The 25945-nt window shown below is 28.0% G+C and overlaps 1 protein-coding gene across 3 annotated transcripts in view; it reads right to left on the reverse strand.

The window, feature by feature from the left end:
* The window catches only part of LOC129906291 (zwei Ig domain protein zig-8), a 415386-nt gene that overhangs the window by 201959 nt on the left and 187482 nt on the right, over positions 1-25945 (reverse strand). For 2 of the 3 annotated variants that reach the window (XM_055981989.1, XM_055981985.1), the window contains exon 2: positions 5336-5385. The exons of the other annotated variant lie outside the window; for it this stretch is intronic. The gene's annotated coding sequence lies outside the window, so the exon portion shown is untranslated. The remainder of the gene's footprint in view (positions 1-5335; positions 5386-25945) is intronic. 3 annotated transcript variants of the gene reach the window in all.

Raw genomic sequence — 25945 nt, forward strand, 5'->3', positions numbered from 1 at the left:
TTTTTGGAAGAATAAAACCAGTTCTTTTAGATACCGTTTTTTTCATAATGAATTACCCCACATAAAAACATAACCTCGAAAACAGCCAAAATGACGTTTTTCGGCATTTTCTAACGTTAATATTTCAAAAACAGAGGCCAATAAACATTTTCTGACTGCAGATTCGAGTTCAGCATATCAAAAACATATAGAAAAGCATATTTTGGTTGTTGTGGCAAAAAGCTTGTTGACCAGTGTAATTAAACTTGACCCCAACAACACGGAAAAAATATTTTTAAAAATTATTTCGCAAAATTTCTCATAAAAATAAGAAAATAAACATTTGTTTGCCCTTTTAATGACCTTCAATAATTCTCTTGCATTTTAAAATTTAACATTTTTTTTTCAATATTTAATAGCTTATATATATTTACAATTCTTTTTCATATTTTTGAATTAAAAAATTACCGCTTAAGTTACTCTTTTTTACAAAAAAAGTTTAGATTCCCGAAATCAAAGCGGTTTAAAAAAAAAATCGCTTTAGGTTTTAAATATTCTTAAAAATTAATTAAATATTTGAAAAAAAATTGAAAAAAAATTAAAATTACAAAATGATACAATATGTATTTAAGTTAAAGTAAAGGATGTTAGTATAAAGAATACGAAATTTTGTGTTTTAGTTTTTGAAAAATCTTCTATCTTACTCTTATAAGTCCATCTTTCTGATGAAGCTGAGTTTTATTATTATCACAATTCTTTGCTATGTTAGTTGTTTATTTTTTTTTTAATATGTAATTTCTTGGTCCCAAAAATATAGAATTTTATGTACTTAAGTACTTAAACAAGGTTTGCAATTAAAAAAAAAATATTACTCATACACCACAGTGACCCATTGTTATAGAACTGAAAATCTAGCTGCATTGTTTGTATAGAATTCTTGGATTAAAACTCTTCAAAGCAAATAATTTCCATAACTAATAATCTCTGCTCTGTGGGCACTATTTAGAAGAAATTTATTTGCTTTACAAAATAAACAAAAATTTTGTGTGAAATCCAAAGTGAGCTTTTATTTGCGCAAGCAATAACTATAATAGCCTCCCTGCTGACATAGAGTTTTATTAATTTCGATTGCAAGTTACTCTTTAAAACAACAAACAAACAAATTAACAAAACAGAAATGCAGATCTTGACATGAGACCCCAAAAATTCCAATAACTTATTTAAATGTGATCAATGAACTTCTAACTGTTATTTCAAATATAAACAAAGAAGTCAAAAAGTGACATATAGAATGACAGAGAGAGAGAAAGAAAGAGAAAACTTTGAACTTTGTAAATTATTAATTGGCTCCGTCCATGGATATGCATTCCCCTTGACCGAATTTATTAGAAAATTATTTTGAAATTTCATTTGGCTTACGAACTCCTCACAAACAGAAGTTCAAACAATTCCTATTATTATGATGATGATGATGATGACGACGAAGAGGTTATATCAAACGGCAATGTAAATGCATATTTGTTTCCATTCTCTTCGTCCTTTCGCTTGAGGTTTAACTTCTCTCTAAACAAATTTTGCTGCCACAATTTCACAAAGCATCGAAGTAAACCAAACTCAAATGGTATAGACAAGGTACAGGTTGGTAGGAGGACTCAATCTATCTCTCTGAATCCTTACAAATCCTCCATATAGCCAACTATACAATAATAAAAAGGACATTGGGGTGCGAAGTATTGCTTGGCAATGGCTTGACGATGCTGCTTCAGCATCATATCAGTGATGTTTTCTTAGGTCCTTGCAATGCATAAGAGTCCTCCTTGATGTGATGTGGTGATGTGCGGTTCAGTTGTGTGTTATTGCTATTGCTATATTGGTGGTCCGTTTGGAGAATGTGCAGCATAGAATTAATCCAAATTCCATTGAAAATGATGAGTGAGTTGATTTAATCACACATGAACACTGACTTATGGGATGTACTGTACCTACGTAGATATACATATATCAGGTTGGAATGCTCTTCCGTAATCTCTCCACTTTGAATGCCATGACTTTGGAAATAGGTAGACATTTGTGTAAGGAAGGATATAAGCTTTCATACAAATAGAATCGAGCTGGGAAATTATTGATTTCGATCAAAACTATAAACCACAATAGATCTTATTTTCGAAATTTTATTGATTTGCGGTGGATTGTTGTTTCGAGAGCCAATATATGAAAATATATTTTTGTTTATTTGAGAAATAGCTAATTAAATATTTTTAATTTGAGGTTAAATTTTAATTTATTTTAATAGTTTTAATTATATATAAGCATAAGTCTAAAGTTAAATACACAAGGCTTAAGAATTAAATTAATTTTTTTATTACTAATTATTCATTTTACAAGTTTGCTTCTTATTTCAAGAAAGTTTTAATTTAAAAAAAAAATGAAGGAACCAAGAAATTTGGGTTATTTAAAAAAAATATTAAGTATAGAAAACAGGATCAATTTGGTTGTACGTTTTTAGATTTAATGACTATATACACAAAATCTTATATGTTTTGAATTTTTAAGATGATCATTTACACAGAAAATTTTGTATCTATCTATCTATATAAAAATGTCTACTCGCAGCGAATTAGCGGATCAGTGGGAGAAAGACTTACGAGAAAAGCTTGTTTTTTCAACAGCTATTCAGGAAATTTTCATGTACATACCTATAATAGTAGTTAATGGTTTGTCAAAGTAAATATCAGATGTTGATAAAATCTAGCCATTTGCAACATGATTTTAAGGATTTTTTAATCCTTGGAAGAATGAGATCAAAGGTGATTGATGATACTTTTTTTTCAATACAACAACAACTATTTTGTAGAAAATACCAGCTTCAAGTTATAGAACAATGATACAATTTTGTGTTGTGATTTCATGTCTTACATGAATGAAGATTAAAAAAATTAAAATTAATTTCTTAAGACCAAAAGCCAAAAGTATTTTTTTTTTTCAAAAAGGACTCTATGATTTAAAACAAAATTATTTGAATTGTTTAAGTAACATGTTCGAATGTTGTAAGGATAAAAAAAAATCATGTGTGCAATTCACACGTCATTGAAGTGAAACCTTAAAAATCATTTAAAAAAAATCGAAAAAATATAACTTCTTTTTATTCCATCAATTTTTTTATATGACAACCTACAATAAATTTTATAGCATCTGAAAGCTTATTGCTTCAGCTCAAAATATTTATGTCGACCATGTCTATACAACATCTACAAATAGAGATAGAATTTTTTTTAACCCAATTAGTTTTCATAAAAAAAGCAAAACAATCAATCTCTTTTCTCTTCTAACGCCATTAAATCCATTTTTTAAAAGGCAACCTATAACAAATTTAATATCATTATTATTTCACCTTTTATATGACGCTTCAATCATATTTCTATCATGCCTACAAAAAAAGTAAGAATTTTTTTAAAGCCAACCATGTCGAAATTTCAAACTGAGTTTACAGTACTTCCTCTACTGCTGGCTGGTTATCGGCAACAAATTTTCACAGGTGTTTTGAGAGGTATTTTTCAAGTTTTTCAATTAAAGATTATATAACTTGTAGAGAATGTACCGTTATGTGTGATATATTAAATGAAAAGTAATATTATCAGCATGCGTATTAAAGTTAAATAAATTTGTTATGTGCTCTAGATCAAAAGATATAATGTGTTTAGAAAAAGAACATCTTTTCACCGTTATCTCAGAATTTTGAATATGAAATTAATTGAAATTTTGCAAAATCATAGGTAATTTAGTTAATTACCTATCTATTGTATAAATTTCATTCATCTATCTATTAAAACAAAAAAATTATAATCAATTGATTTTTCGTGTCGCTTTTTCGTTTCATCTTGTTTCAAAATCACTACGATACGAAAGAAGTTTTCACTTCAAAAAAATAATTAATTTATGGGGCTCTTCTCATTACCCCTTTTTGAAGTGATTTCAATTTCTGATTATTGTAGAATAATGGTGTTTTGGCAACAAATATCATGTCTTCAATGGTTTGATTTATTAAATTGACAAACAGAAAAAATGCATGCTAAAAAAACTTCAGAAGTTAGTTCAAAGATTCGATTTTGTTTGTCACTTTAATTAATCGGATCTAAGACATAAGATTTTTGATATATGTTGCCTACACACTTGAACACGCAGACAGACAATCAGAAATATGAATCACTTAAATAAAAAGGGATAAACGTGTAGCAGGTAAGGAGCAAAAATAACACTAGCTTACAAATAAATTAAAAATAATTGGACATCAATGTTTTCGAGATATGATTTTTAAAGTTATTTGCGTTTTTTTTTACAAATGTTATTAGTAAGTATTCGGACTATATTTAGTCAAATGTGTCAAAACATTAAAAAAAATCATTTTTTTTTTTAATTTGTTTTCATTTTATACTTACTAAATATTTTAATATTCTGAACATTATTTAGGTAGGTACTAAACATTAAAAGAAGAATAGAAGATGTTTATCAATTAAATTAAATCAATTGATTAAATGTGCCTAAGGTTGTATGAAATATATGAACCTTCGAAATCTACTTATTTCTGGAATTTGTAGAATTTTTTTTTCAAAATATTTTACAAGTACCTAGTGTTGATAATCACTTTTAGATTTTTTTTATTTTGTAATATGAATTTTTATTTCTACTTAAATTTTAAACGTTTTTTCTCGAAATTTGATTTTTTCACTTCAATACTATCTCAAAGTTAAGAACAAAAAAAAAATTACACATACAGCATAGTGACCCGCAAAGTTAATTCGCAAATGAAATAAAAAGGAGCGCTGCCTCCATAATAAAACCTGTTGATTATTCACTGGTGATAGTTAAAATAACGTTAATGCTAAATTATATCACTGAACCACTGTTTTCTGATGTGGTTCCGTGTCTGAAAAGATTACCTACATCTACCGACTTTAAAAACTTTTCCACCATTTTTGTTGCCAGAACTTAGTCGTGTAGAGCTGAAAACAACTAATATTGAACAAATAGATATTCTTTAACTTGATATATTCCTATCCAAATATAATCAAATTTAAACATAAAACAAATTCAGTAAAGCAAAAATGGATTTAAAAATGGGATAGGCAAGTCACTTTGAAATATTCTAAATCCCACTTCAGTAGTGTTTGAGCAAAAACATCTGTGAATAATGATGTTGTTATAAAAACACTATTTTGTCAAAGAGCTAAATTATTAAATTCTTGAGTTCAACACAATTTTGTAATCTTTTTCAATAAGTCTGACAATGACCTAATACATTTTTAGTAAAACTTAGTAGAAACTCTTTTTAGGGAAAAATTTTGTTTAGATTACTTACCTACAATAAATTATGGATTCATGTTATGAACTTCTCAAGGTTTTGAACTTCTGAAAGAGAAGAAAAAAATAAAATAATATTAATTTTATGTTTTTATTATTTAAAAATCATTAGCTAGGGTAACTTCGGGCATTATGGCGCACCGGGCATTATGGCGCACCTCTCAACTAACATACTTCCAATACTCGCATTTAAATAAAACCAATGCAGAAACTTTGGCCTTCGTCGAACACTAGCCTTGTGACGATCGCAGGTCAGTGCTATTATTTTTGTGCCAAACAAAAAAGAAAACAAAACAAATATACCGGTTCTGGGTTCCAATATAATATCGCTTTGTTTTTGTTTGTGTGTATCTCGGTAACTATACAGTGCACGTGTTTGTTGTGAAGAGTGGAATGCAGAGTACAGTTTTGGTTTGGTTATATCACTTGTTATATTTTAACTGAAGTAAGAATTGTGTTTAGTTTTTGGAGTTTTGTGAATATGTATATATTTTGCAATATGGCGCAGATGTAATAAGGGCATTATGGCGCTATATTATACCCGACTGCGCAATAATGCCCTTATGTAAAACTAATTTCAAAAGTATCTCTGCATTTTTTTAAATTTGAAAATAACCTCAATTTAACGTTAATTTTATGAAACTTATTTACAATTATATTTCAGAAATGCTGAATATACGTAAAAAAAGTAAAGGGTTCCGAAGTAAATGGGGTTCGCCATATTGCCCGTACATAGGGCAATATGGTTTTTTTTGGACTATTTTTAATTTAATTTATTTTTTGTTAAAAAGCTTGAATTTTTATTCTTAAATAATTTATTCATGTTACGTTTTTATGAAATTTAATTAAAAAAAATGATTGAAGTAAAAATTGTAGTCCGTAGTAAAGTTATTTGAGTTTGTGCTTAGGTATGCCATAATGCCCTAAGTTACCCTATACTTATTAGTTTTTATTTTTAATTTAAATATAATTCTTAATTTTTTTTTTTAAGTCAAAAACTTCGTTTTACTACCGAAAACCCCTAAAAGTTATGGTAGAGGAACCAAATTTTGCATGAAGGTGTTTATATCCATTATTATTTAGAATCAAAAAAATGCAATTAAAAAAACATTCATATCTATGAAAAATTGGTATTTAAAAAAAAAAGGGAAAATTTTGGGATATGCACTAAAAAACATTTACAATCTTGGTACAATCTTGGAATTAGTGCTAATAGGCTAATTTTTTTGTTTCTATCTATGTTTGTATATTCTACAACTTATGTCAAAAATCTAAAAATTCTCATGTCCGCATCTAACTTAGTTAAACCTGGAAAATTAGGACTTGCGGACATGAGATTTTTTTAGACTTTTGAGGTATGTTATAGAATGTCAAAACGAAGCTATTGAGCAAAAAAATTTCTATTAGCATTCATTCCGAGGTGAAACCCTTATTTGACTGGATTATAGCAACATGAAATTTATAAATTTTCTAAATGCAATAAATGCGATCTATATGGAAGCTTTATAAATCTATTATATATATTAAAGTTTGGTTTTGCGTACGTTAGCTAACCGGCCACACAGACTGACTCATTTTCTTAATTTTTTTTTTTAAATCAAAGAGGCATAAGAGGAGAAGGTTTTAGGCAAAAAAAATTCAAGATTTTATAGGATATATAGGGGTAACACGACATTGAAAAAAGAGGCTATTTTCTAAACGGTAAGTCGTAAAGAGTTGACTTTTTTTTTAAATGATCGACAAATTTATTCAATAATTAAAAAAGGTATTGAAAAAATTCAAACCAAGTTGTGAGGGTTTTTTTGCAGTCATAGACCTTCGACAAAAGACTAATTAGAGGTACGCAAAATTTTGCACAGAAATTTGAGTTACACCATGAGAAAGATATTTAAAAAAAAAATTAGGGGTCTAAAACGGATTTTTTCATAGGCCCTGCATTTTGAAATAAAAATTTTTGAAAAACAACCTAATTTTTAGGGACATTTTTGAGTAGTCTTTTATTTTTTTGGAATTTTTAAAAGTCTGCAAAAAATCTCAAATTTATAGGAAATATAGGTTTTAATCATGCGCATGCATGTACAAACTTTTGAATTTTTAAATCGATTTTTGACCGAATAACGGGAAAAACAATTTTTTTTTGTCCCAAGTTTTTTGGCCGTTTTTAACAGTTTTTTATTTTTATCTTTTTTTCTTCAATAGATAAATGAATGAAATTTACAGTGTAGATAGATAATAGGCAAGACTATATTTGTACAAAGTTTCAATTAATTTTGTAATGACAAATTTGAAATATCGGTAAAATAAAACTCTATTTTTAAACACGTTACATCTTTTGATCTGGAGCTTACAAAAATTATCTATATTATATTATCTTTATTGAGCATCCTGATAATATTGTCTTTCATTTGATATATCACACATAACGCTACATTCACTACAAGCTTCACAGTGGTAGATTAAAAAACTTAAAAAACGTTTTTAACATAGGCCATTTTTTTTTAAATTTTAAAAGTGAATATTTTTAAATTAATTGGACAAACTTTTCAAGTTTTGATTTCCTTTTTGTATTGTCAATTATGACAAATTACAAAGTCGAAAATAGAAATAAATACAGAAATGGCGGAACGAAGTCCGCCGGGTCAGCTAGTACATTTATACTTTTTTGGGTCGATCTTAGTTCCATCAGTAACAAATTATTATAGAACAGTTTAAATAATGAAGTACCTATTATAAGGGACAGGAAAGTGAATTATACTTATTGAAAACTTGAAGAAAACATTCATTAATTTAGGATAGCTTCCTCCACTGAACCATTTTTACAATCACGATAAATTTGCTGTCTTATATTTTCATACTCAATATTTTGCATTATAAAAAAAAAACCATTTTATGGGCCCACATGTTGTACCTATAAAAATATCCTTTCTAATTGACAACAACAGCAAGCCTAAAAGCTAAACAAAAAAAAAAAAAACACCTTTTGTTTCTATCTCTTAAACAAACACACACCTACTATACTCTCCAAATAATCATATAAATCAGCACAAAAAGACTCCTTATTGTAGGTGTAGGTATGAGGAAAAAAAACACCTTTTGGAAAAGTCTCACATTGCTCATTCCATTCAAGTTCATCGCTCCCGGATCTTTTCGTTTTTTTTTTTTTTATTTTATTTCCTGCATCATCATGTCATTCACAGCACAGGACAACGACAACCTCGATATATATATGTTGATTGATTTTTTCGTGTGCTCTCGTCGTCGTACAACGAAATAATATTAAACAAAACACATCCAGCCGTTTCGATTGAACGTGTGATGCACACCTACAATACCTTTACCTACATCCATTGATGATGATGCCTAAAGCAAAGAGATACTATGCTCCTTGTACCGTTACCATAACGTATGTATAAACCAGATAACCATTCACCTGGGTGTTAAGGTAAACTGGATGAACAAAAAAAAAAAGCAAATAGGTATAAAAAAAAAGAAAAATTCCAATAAAAACCGATATAGAGAAGGCTCTCTCTTTCGAACTTATACCCAAAGGACTTTTCGGATAACGTTGATTTCGTATATATTCCCAGGCGAAACATCAGACCGGTTGACGAATTTACGAGTTCTCTGATTCGATTTCTATTTCTGATTGTATTCTTCCTCATCGTCGTTGTCGTCGTCGAATGCCGTATAACATTCACTCAGACATACATTTTTTGTTAAAACAGAAAACATAAAGTCTATAAATGAATATTTTAGCGAGTAAAAGAGAGAGAGCCTTGAAGCTGATACATGGTCGAAGGGGGGCTCTGTCAATAGCCGAAGCTATATATCTATTCTTGAAATTTCATTCTCCAAATCATTTGACATTTAATCACATCACAACCAGCATCCAGGATATCCTTACTAGTCATTGTCGGTTGGTTGATACTGATGAATTTTTTAAGGCTGAAGTTTTGCCGGCTACAAAACTGTGAGTCCTGAACATTCCATTAAAAAATTCGTATCGAAAAAAATTGCTGAATTTAGTTACCAAATACATGAAGCTCTATGAAATAAATCGGTAAGCAAAAATCGAAGGAAAAATTAATGAAATGTATTGGGGCGAGACAAGAAGAAGTAATCAAGGATTTATGTATGTTGGCAAAAGGACAATGAAGAAAGAAATATTTTTCCTTCTTCCCAAAATGGTTTCTTGGAATTTTTTATTTCAATTCTCTTGGCCATCATAATAATGGTATTGAATGGTACCTATTCGGTTTTAATTTTAAGCAACAAAAAAAAAAATGAGAAATTCAATTTGATTAGACACACAAGAATGCGGGTGATAAAAAATAAAAAAAAAAGACATTAGGTCAGCACAATTTTTTATTGATTTTAATTAAATTAATTTATTTACTTCGTAAGCAAAGCTATAGAAGAATGTTTTTCAAGACCATCTGTTATTTTATTTTAAAATTAAATTATAGCTACCTTCTTGTTTTTGGGTTTGATATAGATTTCACGCTTATTGAAGTGTGACAGGGCGTTTCCTCTAGTGATTGGTCAGCATTTCTTTCGAAATAAGAAAATTGTGTTTAGAGTAGTTATTATTATATACGAAAAATTGTGTGGCATATCCAAAGTTCACTGTTGATATTTTCTTGTTTTTTTTTTTTTTTTCTTTCTTAGGTAATTTTATACTTTTTACTATTGAAATAATATTTTGGGATACTTTATGTAAAATTGGTTTCATAATTTTAATTTTTTAGCACACGTTTAATAAATTTGGAATCCATATCTTAAAATTATCGTTCATAATAACTATCATAAAACTATCGAGCACTCATTTTAACCTTCCGATGACAACAGGGGTGCTATAATACCACTCCACACTTGATTTTTCATTCTTTATTTTTGTTAACAATTATTATTTTTTTTTGTATGAATTATCTATTTTCTGTTTTTGTTAAAGTCTATGAGTATTATGGTTAAATAAATAATTTATACCACCCATATTATATGCGTTGTTATCGGGAGGTTCAAAATAAAAAAATCATCTACAAATTATTCCTCGATAGTTTTTTTTTTCACAAAAATCATGTAACGTCTCTTAACCACACGACTTGCTTAGAATAACATCATATATTAAATCAATTCAACGAAGTAGTTAATGGCTCATTTTAAAGATTATTTTGCGTAGCAATAAAACAGAAAGGTTCTATACAATGAACTTCTTTTGCAAGAGGCTCTGTCATGCTATGATCATCCCAACAAATTATGTTATATAATTTCCCGTGAGAATGATATTTTATTTATTCAAAATTATTCACGATGATAAAGAATACAAAAAAATGCATTACATTACACAATTCTGTCTATTTTTCAGCTTGTTTATCTGTATGCGTACGTATAGATTAAATTGATGTATCTACTGTCTTGAAACCATGCTTGTAAAAAATAATTTTTTTGATGCATTTGCTTAAAAAAAAAAATATTTGAAATATCCAATGCAAAATGAGTACATTAAATCTATATAGTTTGGTACTAACAACATAAGTCCAAAATCGTCGTTTTGAGATAAATGCAATTTAAAGTTAGATATATATATATTCGGATGCAATTTTTTTTAAATAATAATATTTACACAAATAAGGTAAACAATTTTAATTTGTAAGCGTATTTATATGTTTTTAGTAAGATTATGTTGTTTTGACCAAACTATTTTTATGTCAAATTATTTATTTTTATTTTATAAAATTCACAAAACAAAATTGAATAAAATTGCAAAAGTGCAAATGGTTAATTTTTAGTGTCAAGCTGATGAAATCGCGATATTACAACGAAAAGTAGACGAAAATTATGAAATAACATTTTATTTGCATACAGAAGTAAGTGACAAAAGAAAGCCAGATTTAATATAAACATTAATTTTTTTTTTGTTTCAAAAATTGCTATAACAATTTTAATAGCAAATTTTTTGATGTGAACTGTTTTTTTTTTTTTAAATCAGTTTTTATAAAAAAGGCAAGTATATCAATGCAAATTTTTCTAATTTTAATCAACTCTTAATTTTAATCGATGCATTCCCCCAAAAAAACTACTATCTAGCAGCGTTAAAAAAAAAAATACAGAAAAAAAGAAAAGAGTTAAGAATTTAATCAAATAATGTTTATTCGCTTTTTAAAATATCTGTTCAAAAAAAAAAATTGTGTTGGATTTGAATGAACATTTATTTCTCGTGAATACTCCAAATTGTAGGTCCAAGGTTTTTCTATTAGGCCCGTGTTTTAAACAATTTTAAAGGTATAACATATTTTTTTCAGTTTCGTTTGTATGCATTCTAGAACACTCAAAACTAGAGCAAACAAATGCCCATAGTTCAAAAAATATATTACGGTTATACTATACACACATTAAAAGTTAAAAGGTTAAAGTTAAAAGGTACGTTTTAATAGAATTTGTCGATTTGTTACGAAATTTTTAAGTTTCTAAACTTGGTCAAAAAAATAACATTCAAAATTATCGACAAATAAATACCAATATAATGAACTATTAAATTTCGTCCTTCGTCTATATGAAACACAATGTTGATTGACGATCAAGCTAAAAAAATCAATTTTTTGTAGGTATTATTTAATATTTCTACTAGAAAGCGAAGCCTCTAAGACGACATTGATAAGAGTAGTAATTACTGCTGATCGGAATTTAGTTTGTCTGGATTTTACTTTTTGAGAGCCATCAATTTGCGTTTGTCCAAAATATTCGTCAAATTTCCACGTTCCAAATGAGGATATACTCAGTGAACAAAAACACCCGACAGAAAAAAAAAAAAAAGTTATACCATTATCGAAGTTCTTTTATCTTTGTCATATCAATTTAGCTAAATTTCTTGCATGGATACTGTTTGAAAAAGAAAATTCTATTTGAATGCATATTCTGGGTGCCATTTTGAAGCAACTATTTTTAAATAAAGTTTGAAACCTTTTTGTATTTTTTATATGAATATCTTTTAGTGTAGCAAATTTTATCACTTTTAGTCAAAAAAAGTCCATGCAAGTCTTGTAGTAGTTTACTTACGTTCAATAATTTTCGCATGCAACAAAATTGAAATCTAGCTTTTTTCTCAAATAATTTTGTAGTTTAAAATTTGGGACTTCAATTTTTTTAATTGTATTCTTAAAGTAAATACCAATTAGACATGAAGTAATTGACTGGGAAATTGCTTGATTTAAACAAAGCAGATAATATAGATGGTTTGCATAAAAAGTTCAGTTTGGTGTGATTTTTTCTTCTATAGGCAATAAAATTCAAAACAATATTACCGGATCACTCCTACATTAAGTTAATAGGGCGAAAAAAACACAAAGTAAATTATACAACTTTGACCCTCCTAATAGCCATTTCAGCATACTAAAACAACAGAAATAAAAAAAACTGAATTTATTTACTTAATAACTTCTCCAGCAAAAACAAAAAAAAAATGAAAAAAACCAAAGAAATTGTAGATAAAAATCTAAATTATGAGCTTAATATCCATATTCTTGTTATTACTCCCGCAGGGGTGTTCTTTACTCTCCAATACATTAACACTAAATAAACAAATGACAATGACTTGGAATATAAAAAAGAAATAAAATATAGAAGTGAAAAGGCTATGCGTCCACTTTTGTACGTTTAAATAGCACCAAGAAAAAACTAAAACAAACAATAGCTAGCGACCAATGATGACGCTATTGTCAGATAGAAAAATAAAGTCCTTGATAGATATTTACATATCACATTTTTTCTTGGGTGTTTTTTTTTTTTTATTTTCATGAGTCTCGTGTGAAGTTCTTTCTTGTGGCAAACGTAATTAAAATATTCCCTCCATGCAATTAACTTGAGGAAATATTTAAACAATATCCTTATATTGGATCTATACTGAGTACACAAACACACACACACTCTCACACCTTAACAATTATTTTAAGAAAGAAAAAGAAAAACAAATGAAAGGTGTCAAGGGGGGAATAATTTTTCATACCAAAAAAAAGAAAACAAAACAACAGCAAAGTTACATATAGAAACCCTAAGGCTTATGGCCCACGCATACCTAATAAGCGATTTAATTAAAAGTATCTTCCTGTTTTTGTATTTTTTTTTTTTTTTTTTGTTTAATATTATTTTTGGTTATGACCTTTTCATCATCACAAAACAAAAAAAAAAAAATAAAGAGAAAACAGAGAAATTGAACAAAAACAAACTAAAGCTTTTGTTAAATTTTATGTAAATTTTGTATAAAACAAAAGATTTAAATGACCGGGGGATAATCCTTTCCAAAGAGCTAAGGACTTTTTAAATTTCCATCAATTCCCTTACAGGAAAATTATATGGAAATTTAAGCAACTTTCTTTATCCCAAAAAAAAAAAAGGTGAAGAATGTGGTAGAGCTAATAAAAATAGCTTCAGCATTAAACAACGGGAATATATTTTTAATTTAACCTGGGCCAACATTTTGTTGAACAATAGAATAATTCTTTAAGCCTGAAAAGGTCCTGTCTGTCTAAACAATAGCAAGTAAAAATGCCCCGGACGGACCTGTTGAGGGTTCTCCTATGTCGTCGTAGAATTTTTTTTTTGTTGAAAGGATATTTTACTCAGACAAAAGGTTGAAGGCTTTGAGGCGGCTTTCAAAGTAAAAATAAAGCAAACTATGTTTTTTAAGGTAGGTAGGTAAGTATATCTCTGCCTAGAGTGGACTCAAGGTTTGTTTAAGTCTTGAGGCTGTGTATATACGTATTTTTGTATTAAACCCTTTGACCACAATTTATTATTATTAAGGTTGTTTTTCTTTTATTCATATTATAGCTCCTGTTTTGTTGTCCTTTGAAAACAAAAAAATAAATGAAAACAGGTGAAAATAAAATATAGGAAAGTGAGTGTAGGTATGAAAGTTTTTATTATATTAAGTGCTTTGTTTTGTTCAGTTTTGATTGCCCATCATGGCCCATTTAAAATATACTATATGAATGCAGGTTTGAGTTATTTTTTTTTTTTTTTAATTTTTTATGGAAGCACGTTTTCTTGTTAACTCTTAATTTTAACTACTTAATAACGCCTACAACTATTATGAGTTGGGTTGAAATGAAGTCTCTTTTCGGGTCTTTTCTGTTTGTGTGTGTGTTTTAACTGTTTTGAAAACAAAAGAGTTTCATAAAATTTATGTTTCGTAAACAGTTATTTCCGCTTTATGATTTATTTTGTTATGGTTGGATGATGTTAAAGGACTTTAAATGGGCTTTTACAACATGCGCAGCGCCTTAAGGTATAGACCTTATTTGTTATTTGAAAAATTTCATTGTTTTTTGTTTAGTTTGTTTATTTTTAAGTTTTATTTGAAAGAATGGTCTTGTGGAGATAAAAATTAACTGAAGTTCATTCAATGATGATAAAAGTTGTTTTGGTAACAATATTTGCTAAGATTTTATTGAAAACTGTTTAATTTTTTGTTGTTGAACGATTAAAATAATTATGTCCATCAAAAAGCATAACCAAATTTAAATTTAAATACGTTTTTTTATAAACAAAGTAGGTAAGAGAGTTTATGGCACGGTGTCCAAACAATATAAAACTGTTGTTAAAACGATTCAAACGGACCCCATATTAATTCAGTAATAAATTAAGAGTAAAGTCTCACACAAAAGTGTCTCATCCCTAAACGTGATAACAGTTTAGCATCCATTTACCAAAATTAATTAAATTAAATTAAATTAATCATCAAAAATTAATTTGGGCTTTGTATAATTTTTTGTCAAGTTTCCTTAAAAGAAAGTAGTGGAAGTAAATTGTAAAAATTGTTATATAAGTAAAAAAAAAATAAAATGCACGACTGGGGTCGCACGTACTTGCTCTTGCAGTTCAAAGCACTTTTATGTTAGTCTACTTGTAGATTTTAAAAACTGGATCTAAATTTTAAAAAAAATTGATATTGGGGAAGAGCCGACATTTAGGGCAAAATTTTGTTACATGAAAAAAAAAAATTTTTTTGTTATTTGACTTTTTTGAGAAAAAATAAAAATGCAGTTTTATTGCCACTGCTTTAAATATCACGTATACAAAGTTTAATCAAAATCGTTAGAGCCGTTTTCGAGAAATTCGTAATATCGTATTTTTTTGTATGGGAGGTATACGTTCTAAACGAGATATAAAAAAAAAAAAAACAAAAAAAAACCAACTTTCAGAATTACATAAAAATCATCTGTACCAAATTTAAAGAAAATCAATCCACCCGTTTAGGCTGTGGAAATGTGTACAGATGGACGCACAAACGCACAGACGCACAGACGCACGGACGGAATTGCGGGACCCACTTTTTCGGAATTTTCCATCATCGTAATGTGGGTTTTGATTAAAACCTCAATTTTTTTTTTTGACACGAAACCAATACTTGCCCTATGCTATAGAGCAAGTAAAAATGGAAAAATTGTAAATTTGCCCACTGTGTGACTTCCTTTTTGAAACTCGTTGCAAAAATCTTGTGTGTGCTCATAATAAAAAACCTATTTTATTTAAAATCGACTTTATTTAATTTTTTTTTTATTGAAAAAATATTGCAAAATTATAAGATTTTTAAACGATACAGGTTTTCTATCTGTATAAGGAACTATAAAAAAAATTTTTTTTTTGAAATATGAAATTTTTGAAAACATGATTTGGTTTTAGGTGTTGATTGGGAGTTGCTACAAAATGGAATATTAATTTGATTATTAAAATTAGTTTAATAACGGTTTTGAATTTTTTGCATCGTATTAAAGAAATACTTGCCTTAAATAAAAAAAGCGATTAAATTCGATATAGGCATATAATTTGTTCATAAACAATTAAAAAAAAAAAATTCAAAGATTTTGAAAAATAAGTCCAAAAAGGGCCAAATCAGGAGAATATAGTTTTAGTACTCGAAGTATGCTATAGTTTTCGATTTTGTTAAAAATCTGACTATTTTAACAACATTTTATTGTTTCCAAAATTTAAATTGACATCAAAATGAAATTTTCACTTTTTTTCTGTTAGTATTGCTTCCACTAAAATACATAAAATACATTATATTTTATGCATATAATAAGATTTGGTTTACAGATATGAGTTCACAATATGCAGGTTTATGCATTTAGGAAGAAAAAATTAAGTTTTATTTTTTTCGGATTTTCGAGAAAAAATCAAGGTTAACCCCTTCCCTAAAAAAAGTAAATTTTCAAAAATTTCCTCCAAATCCATCGAGTGATACATCAGACAAAAGGTCTCTTAAAGCTCAACTCATAGCTGAAAACCAAAAACTTCTAGGAGGTCTGGTTGCTGAATTATTCATCGAAATATTTATTTTTTTACATTCGGAAGGAGATATTTTCGGATCAAAGTCTCAAAATAAGATTTGGTTTAAAGATATGAGTTCACAGTAACCAGGCTTAAGTATTAAAGTAGCAAAAATTAAATTTTATTTTTTTCGAATTTTCGAGAAAAAATCAAGGTTAACCCCTTCCATAAAAAAAGTAAATTTTCAAAAATTTCCTCCAAATCCATCGAGTGATATATCAGAAGAAAGGTCTTTTAAAGCTCAACTCATAGCTGAAAACCAAAAACTTCTAGGAGGTCTGGTTGCTGAATTATTCATCGAAATGTTTATTTTTTTACATTCGGAAGGAGATATTTTCGGATGAAAGTCTCAAAATAAGATTTGGTTTAAAGATATGAATTCACAGTAACCAGGCTTATTATTAAAGTAGCAAAAATTAAATTTTATTTTTTTTTCGAATTTTCGAAAAAAAATCAAGGTTAACCCCTTCCCTAAAAAAAGTAAATTTTCAAAAATTTAGTCCAAATCCATCGAGTGATATATCAGACAAAAGGTCTCTTAAAGCTCAACTCATAGCTGAAAACCAAAAACTTCTAGGAGGTCTGGTTGCTGAATTATTCATCGAAATGTTTATTTTTTTACATTCGGAAGGAGATATTTTCGGATGAAAGTCTCAAAATAAGATTTGGTTTAAAGATAGCCAAAATCAAAAGTATGGTTTTTGGTTTAATGACTGATATTACAGTCTAAAAAAAATCCTAGAAGTTTGAAACAAAATGAATCTTAAAGCCAAATAAATATCCTTTCTAAAAATAATAGTCATTTTATTAGAAATAATTTTCCCACTTTCTTAAGAGAAAAGTAAAAACAAAAAAAAATTGCAATATTTTGGTTTTTTTAACAGTTTTAACGATTTAGCTATTTTACCTTTAGAAAGAAAATATTTTGATATTTAATTTTAAAACTAGAAAAATTGAGCTTTCACATGCTTTTTATTTTGTCATGAAGCGATCATTTTTTACTGAGATACAGCTTATCGAAAATCACTAAAAAAAATCTCGATTTTTTTTGTTCAAAAAAAAAATCAATCAATACAAAAGTGTGTTAATCATCAATTTAGAATATAATAAAACTTAAAAACAAAACGACATGTTTTTCAATTAAGAAAAACCCTTTGTAAAGTTCGTGTTTTTTTTAAATTTATTTCTCTTGAAATCCTCCATTATCAAAAATTGATTAAAAAATTCTATTCTATTACATTTTCAAAGAAATTTTTGTATTTAATATTGAAATAATAGGTATTTGGAAAAATAGTAGATATCATAACAACGGTGTGATATTGATATTTATTAAAAAAAAAAAAAGACTACGTTTGCAAAACACGTGCCGACCAATTTAATTTATTTGTGTAAACTGACAAAAACTATAGTCCTATAAAATCGATATTTAAGCAATGAATAAATCAATTCAGATTGTGTGGGTCCTTGAAATCTTTGATTCCAAGTAGCACTGAGAAATTGATTGATTTTTAATCCTATAGGTATTCACAAAGTTAATTTTTGCTTTATAGTCCAGTTTTTCCTGGAAAACTTATTTTCCTCTCTCTGGAGAAAGGACTCTGCTAGAAAATTTCCAGAATTATTTTTGGAAAATTGATTTAGGTAATTATTTTTTTTTTTTTTTTGTTGCGTATTAAAATGATTGAAAATAAGTTTCAAACCTTTTTTGTAATTTTGCCTTAAATTGTTTTCATATTCAAGAAATCAAAAACCACATCAAAGAGTTACCTTACGTTATATAACTTTCCCATCAGGTGGTTTTCTGGGAATATAAATCTTCATTTTCCTGTGATTCCTCAAAAACATACAGAACAACTTAAAAGCTCTCCTCTACTCTCTCAAACTCCTGTCAAATTACATGGAAACAAAATCAATTTAACTATTTACCTGCCCCGAAATATTTCCTTTTTTTCTTTTGTAATGTTAATTATGTGGGCTCTCTTGTGTTTGAGAGAGAAATCCAAATAAACCATTCTACTGTGAGTGGAGGCCTTGGCATTAAAAAAAAAAAAAATAAAGGACTAAGAGGATTTCTTTTGTTTTCGTTCTTTTTCAATATTATATAGAATATGTGGACTTAAGTACACTCGTTCATAGTCTCTGTGAATCAGGTACCGGAAAGTAATTTGGTTTTGATTTTTTTGGACTTTGTTTTTGTCTTTTTCATTCGGAATAAAACAATAGCTAACCATCAAGAGAATATATAGGATAGCTAAGTCGGCTCCAAATGCTGTTCCAGTTTAATTACGGTGTCTGTCTATGCTTGGAAAAGCTCTAAATTATATCCTTGTCCGATATTATGTGGTGGTATTGTTATTTTTAGGGGTCGGTCGGGCTGCCGCTATAACAACTCTCTGGATGATGAAGGAAATTGGGTTCAGGGGGATGAGAATGATGGGCAAAAAGACCCCCCTCCCTTCAGAGCTCTATTGAGCACATGCCTTGGCTCAGATTGCTGTGTCTAATACGTTGTCGATTTCTTGCCCAACTGTAAATAATTGGATTAGGAAGTTGCCTGTTAACCGGTGTATTCATTGGCGCTAGTGTCCTATTTCCATCGGTTGTTTGCTTTTCCGGTTAAATGAAGAGGAAACCACAGGAGATATATTTTTTTTTTTTGCTCTTCTTCTTGTTGTTATTGTTGTTGTTGTGTTTTTGGTTTGGTTAGAGATATATCCTTCAATATTGTCGATGTGCTTGAAGCACCTGTCTTTGTGATGTTGTATATTATTTCAAGGACTTTTTTTTTCATCTTGTTGTGTTATTTTTATAATTTTTTGTTTTGTGTTTCGCTTTGTTTGAAGGAATTATATATATTTTTTTGATCTCAGACTTTGTTCAAATATTTTTTTTTTTCTTATATGAAATGATTATAATTTTTAATCAATAAATTGAAAAGTGCTTCAAATGAATTAATGAAAGTTAATAACTTTGCTTGAAAAATAATTAATTTTTTCTTCTTATATGAGGTTACAAAGTTAAGTCTTTGAAAATTTGAGCTTAAAAATTCAATAGAAATTCTTTATAATAGGTACACGCCAACCCCAACACTTATATAACCCGATAAATAAAGTTGAATGATAACACTTAAATGTAATTAAATACTTTCAACGAAAACTTTTATTTCAAAGGAGTAGTAATAATTATAAAGTCATTATTTTTCTTTCAGTAAAATCAGTTAAAAATAAATAAAGAATTTTTCAGTTAAAAATTGACTATTTTTAACCTAAACGAAACCCCTTTTTTAAACTATGAAGATTTTCTAACAAGAGAAATGTATACAAAATAGGATAAATTTCTTGAAAAATGCACATGAAGCTTGATGATTTTGACTCTTGGACAAAATTTTCAAAAGGATTTATTTATTATATAGGTATTTCTAGACTTTTGAGATAAGTTTTAGAACCGTTAAGCGAAGACTGAAAGAATTTCTTCAAGGATTCATTCCGAAATTGGAATTAACTTTTTTTTAAATTTACCCCATTATGATTTCAACAAATGCCATAGTAGATAGCCAATATCAACCTGAGGGACACTGTGGTGTATGCGTAACATAAAATACAAAAAAAAAAAAATCATTTATAGCTGCGTTCCTTTGGGAATATATATCTACTGCTTGGTACGTAAAGCTGCTCTGAACAACTTTTTCAATAGAGCAAAAGTAATTCCAAGTATTTTTTAAGTAGTTTTAAGTACGAAGCAGTAGATAAATGTTCCCAAAGGAATGCAGCTTATAATTCCTTTACATAAGAAAAGCAAAAAAAAAAAGTTCAAAACTAAAGTCTTATTGCCAAATTATCAGTTATTCCAAAACTCTTTAAGGCAATTATTTGTAAATTTTTTTGTTTTAATGTGAAATCAGTCACTGTCCGAAATTTAGAAGGGTTTTACCGAAAAATACATTGACTCCTTTAAAAATAAAAAAATTTCGTCTTATTAAATTTAAGAAAAGGATTTAAAAAGATTACGCATTGAATTTTGTTAAGTAAATCAAATTACTTTTTTTTAAATTCTGGAATACGACAAGGCAGCCATTTAGGCCCTTTACTTTTTACTTTTTTAATTTATAAATGACTTTAAAATCCGTCTTGAATAATTCAAAAGTCTCTAATTGTAAAATGTTAAGATGAAATATTAAATATTTTTCAAAGCGGTAAATATAGGTAAATGGTAAGTTAAAATAATTTTTTTAAATAGCAAAATACAAAAACAAAAAAATAATTTTTCTTGACTTGCTTTATTTATTGTGTTTGTTAATAAAATTAATGGGGCTTTTAACCTAACCATATGACCTTTTTGTTAGCAAGACAGCATTACAAAATGTCTTATTATTATTATTATTATTCTTCCACTTCATAAAAGAGATACTTAATAACAAAAAAAAAAAAAAAAAAAAAAAAACTGTATAATTATATCCTCGTTAAATTAATTTTCCCTCCCATCACGCTCTCAGCGGTCGGTGGTGTCATGAACTTTATTATCACGCATCCTTATAATAATTATGACTCAATATAATTTATATCCACCTACTACAAAACCAACACAATAAAATGACGTGTGTATGTAGTAAAAACGCAAAACTAAACAAACAAAACAAAAAAAAAATATATTCAAACTGCCCGATCATCATCAAAATGACTCTGCATGCTATAAACTTTATGCCAATTTTTTTTTTTTTTTTATTATAGTCCTCTTCACACACATTGTTTTTATAAAAATCTTCATGTGTGATGACATTTTCAATAATCACTTTCCCTAACCCTTAAGGATTTTTTCGTATTAACACTTTCAACAGCAGGAAAAAAAAACAAAAGAAAACCGCTTAACTAGCCAGAGGATAATAATCGTAAAATATTAACAACCATGTGAAAAATTAGACTCTTTAATTTCAAGCCATCATAAGGACTTTCTTATATGTCCCTTTTACCACAAACAACCATCATGATGGTTTGGTTGGATAGAAAAAACAAAACAACAACAACAAAAATCCTTGAAATTTTGACGCAACAGTTTAAGGAACGGTCTCGTGTCTCCAAGGAATAATCATTTTCGATAAAGAAACGCAAACCTGCCATTCTCCCATTTTCGTTACTATGGCCCATTCTCATACTAACTTTATCAGGTCGTGTCTCTAAGGATCTGCCCTTATACGACAAAATAATATATACCTTCAAGCGGGGGAGTAACAAAAAAAAAAAAAAAAACAGAAAAAAACGTGGCATTTTCATGTCAAAATGGCATTAAAAACATTAAACCGTTACGCACACCGGTTGCCAAGTTGGCCAGAACAACGTCCAGTCAATGACAGCAGCAACGAAAAGAAACGAAAAAAAAAAAACAAGAAAATAACAATCTTTCCATTACGAAAATTGAAGTTTCTTTTAACGACACAACGTTTATACTTTTTTTTTTTTGTGTACCGATCCCTTTCATAAAAAGTATGACCTTCTTGCCGTTATAATATTCTTAGAAAATGCTAAGTGTTATTTTTTGTAATTAAATGAAAAAGAGTATCCTTCAGGGTGTGGGTAAAAAGAGAAAAATTTTGTGCGTATACTTGAAGGACTAAAATAATATAAAAAAAAAAAAATCACAGAAAAGATTTATCAAAAATCGTTTTCGACAAGAATGACACGAGGATTTGTTTTTTTTTTTTTTTTTTTGTTTCATTCAGGATCTTGTTTCTAAAAAAAGATTCATTTTACTTTTAAGATACTTCCAGGTAATTTTGTTATTTGTGTGCGTGTGTAAAATTTGTAAGATTGGATTACTTCAATTTATTAACACCATTATCAGGAGTTGAAATAAAAAAAAAAAATAAAAAAGAATGTAACGAACTTGAACGAAGAATTTGATAAGAAAAAAAAAATAGAAATATTTATTTACCCAACCTTATACCGAATTAATATTTATTACTTCCGGTTTGTTAAAATGATTATACAAAAAAAAAAGACGAAAAAGGAAAAAAAAAAAACCCTAATCATGAAGGATGGAACAGGAAATGATGAAGGAAATCGTATAAATAATAGCAAAACAAACCTTTAACACGCAACCACTAATCAATCAGCCAAAGTGGTTGGAATTATTTTCTTTTTTTTTTTTTTTTTTGTTCTCATGTAAGATGCAGCGCATATCTCTGTTTTTAGATTCATGTGTCATGGAATTGAGTGATTGGCTTTGAATAAATATTTGAAGCAATCACTTTTTTATCAAATGAAATGCCAAAAGTAAATTTACATAATTTTGTTAGTGATGGTATTTACAATAAAAGAGTGGGTGTAAACATGTGACAGTGTTTTTTGTTAACAAATCCTTTAATGAAAGGGTGCCATTGTTTTTTTTTAATTTTTTCATACCAAAGGAAGAACTTTTTTGTATCTAGAAATCGGAAAATCCCTTTGAATCGAACTGCTGATTGAGATTTTTTTAAAAATAGTGAGAATTGCTATGCAAGTTATAAATATGTCCTGCAAATGTGGAAACCTTATTTGAATAAAAAAAACCACTACAAAAATCTTTTTTGAACAAGAACGCATAATTTTTTAATCTTTAAAAAGCTAAACTGTGAACTTGGGCTGAGACTTTCTTCTATCCTAACATTGTTGAGTGCAAACTCTCAGCTTTTAGCAAGTCTTTGGCAACCCTTTCCCCTAAAAAAAAAACTAAAAAACTTATTTTTTTACAAAAAGGAATGATATTTGGTTGAATTAGAGGCATAAACAGACATAACCTTCTGGGTGAGACCCCCTTCTATCAAAAAAAAATCATGTGTACAATTCACACGTGGTAGAAAACCTTAAAAAATCATTTTCTTGTAAAAAAAAAAAAATCGAAAAAATCTACTTTTTTTATTCCATCACCTTTAAATCCATATTTTTTGTATGACAACCCATAATAAATTTTAAATCATCTAAAAGCTTATTGTTTCAGCTCAAAATATTTATATCGATCATGTCTATACAACATCTTCAAAAAGAGCTAGTGAGCCCAATCACTTTTCATCAAAAAAGCAAAAAAAAAAAAAAAAATCAATCTTTTTTCTCTTCTAACACCATAAAATATATTTTTTTAAATGACAACCTATAATAAATTTTCTATCATCGAAAAGCTTATTATTTCACCTTTTATATGACGTTTCAATCATATTTCTCACATGCCTACAAAAAAAGTAAGAATTTTTTAAAGCCAACCATGTCGAAATTTCAAACTGAAATTATTATGAAATTTCGCACATTACACTGTGTTAAAAAATAAAAATCATGTCAATATTACTTTGGAAATGACCTAGCAAAGGTTGTAGGTATTACTGAGCACAAATTTCAAGTTATCGTCAAAAAACCGTTTTTCAATGTTTTCAGATTTTAAGGATTTTTTACTCAGCCATTTTTCGGTCAATTACAGATTTTTTTTTACAGTTCTTGAAAATATTTTTTTATTATGCTCAAGCACCAAATTGGGTGCAGATTTTATGGGCTGAATCTCAAAGTGCAACATTTTTTCACCGTTTTTTAGAGTTCGGAGATTGTTTTAAGCTACATTTTGTGTTTTTTTACAAACAGTATTTTATTCTTAAAGAGTTAAGTCCTTCGTAAAACCTGGACAAAATTCGCATAGAGATGAGCTGTACAGAGCTGATATTTTATTTTTATAGATGTTTCAATCATCGATAAAAATAAAATATCAAAAATCCCTAGTGTGCATAAAAAGTTATTCAAGGTTAAATGTCGAAAATAAAAGACAAAATACACGAATTTTTCGTATAGTCCTCTATCTGAAAGCTAATATCTTCTAAACAATGGCAGCTATGAAAAGGTACAACTTACTCTTTTTTATGGAAAATATCATGGGCTATAAAATAAATTTAGAATATTTTTCAAAACCTGCATTTTAGAAGAGTTAAGTGTAAAAAACTGATATTTTTCACTTTTTTCCAAAAAAAAAGATTTTTGTTTTTGAAGTGAAAACTTCTTTAGTATCGTAGTGATTTGAAACAAGATGAAACGAAAACGCGACACGAACATTCATCTTGTTACAACTTTTTTGTTTTAATAGATAGATGAATAAAATTTGTACTGAAGATAGGTAATTAAATAAACTATAAATGTACAAAATTTCAATTGATTTCATATCCAAAATTCTGAGATAACGGTAAAAAGATGTTCTTTTTCTACACACGTTATATCTTTTGATCTGTTGCACATACAAATTTGATTTAACTTTAATACGCATGCTGATAACAAAACCTTTTGTTTGATATATCACACATAACGGTACGTGCTCTACAAGTTACACAATCTTAAATTGAAAAACTTGAAAAATACCTCAAAACACCACCCGTGGAGATCTGTTGCCAATGACCAGTGTAGGAAGTACCGTAATCTCAGCTCAAATGTTGTATAGACATAAATATGAGCTGAAACAATAAGCTTTTAGATGATATAAAATTAATATAGGTTGTAATATAAAAAACATGTATTTAAAGTAGATAGAATAAAAATAGGTAGATTTTTTCTATTTTTTTTTTTGCAAGAAAATTTTTTTTAAGGTTTCATTTCTATCACGTGTGAATTGCACACATTACTTTTTTTTTTTAATTACAGCTCTGGATAAATAAAAACTGAATCAAAATATGTAGAAAAACACATAATCTACACATGCTATGAAAATTTGTTTAGATAACACTGACCATTTGACGAAAATAGACAAAAAAAAAACGATATTTCACTACCTTTAAAACGATAAGTGTTAATAAAGCATATCTTCATTTTTTTTTTGTGGAAAGCGTTAAAGTATAAGATACGAGTTAAAAATATATGCCAAAAAACTCATATTTTAGAAGCTAGGTGGTACACAAATTCGTAATTTTTGAATTTTGACCAAATCAAAAAATTTGTTTTTCATTTTGAAAGACTACTTTAACAAGAAAACAAAAAATGTTTTAATATTAGTCAGCTCATTATCTACCAGTTTTTCAAAGACATACATTTTTGGTAGGACTCATAGTTTAAGAGTAATAGGCAAAAAACCGATATTTTCGACATTTTACACGTTTTAAAACCACGATATCTTCTAAACGATATCTCGTAGAAAAAAAAGTTATACAACATTTTTTTAGGGAATTACAAAAGCTACAAGTCATCGATATACTTTTTTTTATAGCTTCTCCCGTTTCAAAGTTATATATGCAAAACCTAAATTTTCAACGTTAAAACTTGAATAACTTTTTATGCACACCATGGGA

The sequence above is a fragment of the Episyrphus balteatus genome, chromosome 1 (assembly GCF_945859705.1).
Source record: "Episyrphus balteatus chromosome 1, idEpiBalt1.1, whole genome shotgun sequence".
NCBI lineage: Eukaryota > Metazoa > Arthropoda > Insecta > Diptera > Syrphidae > Episyrphus > Episyrphus balteatus.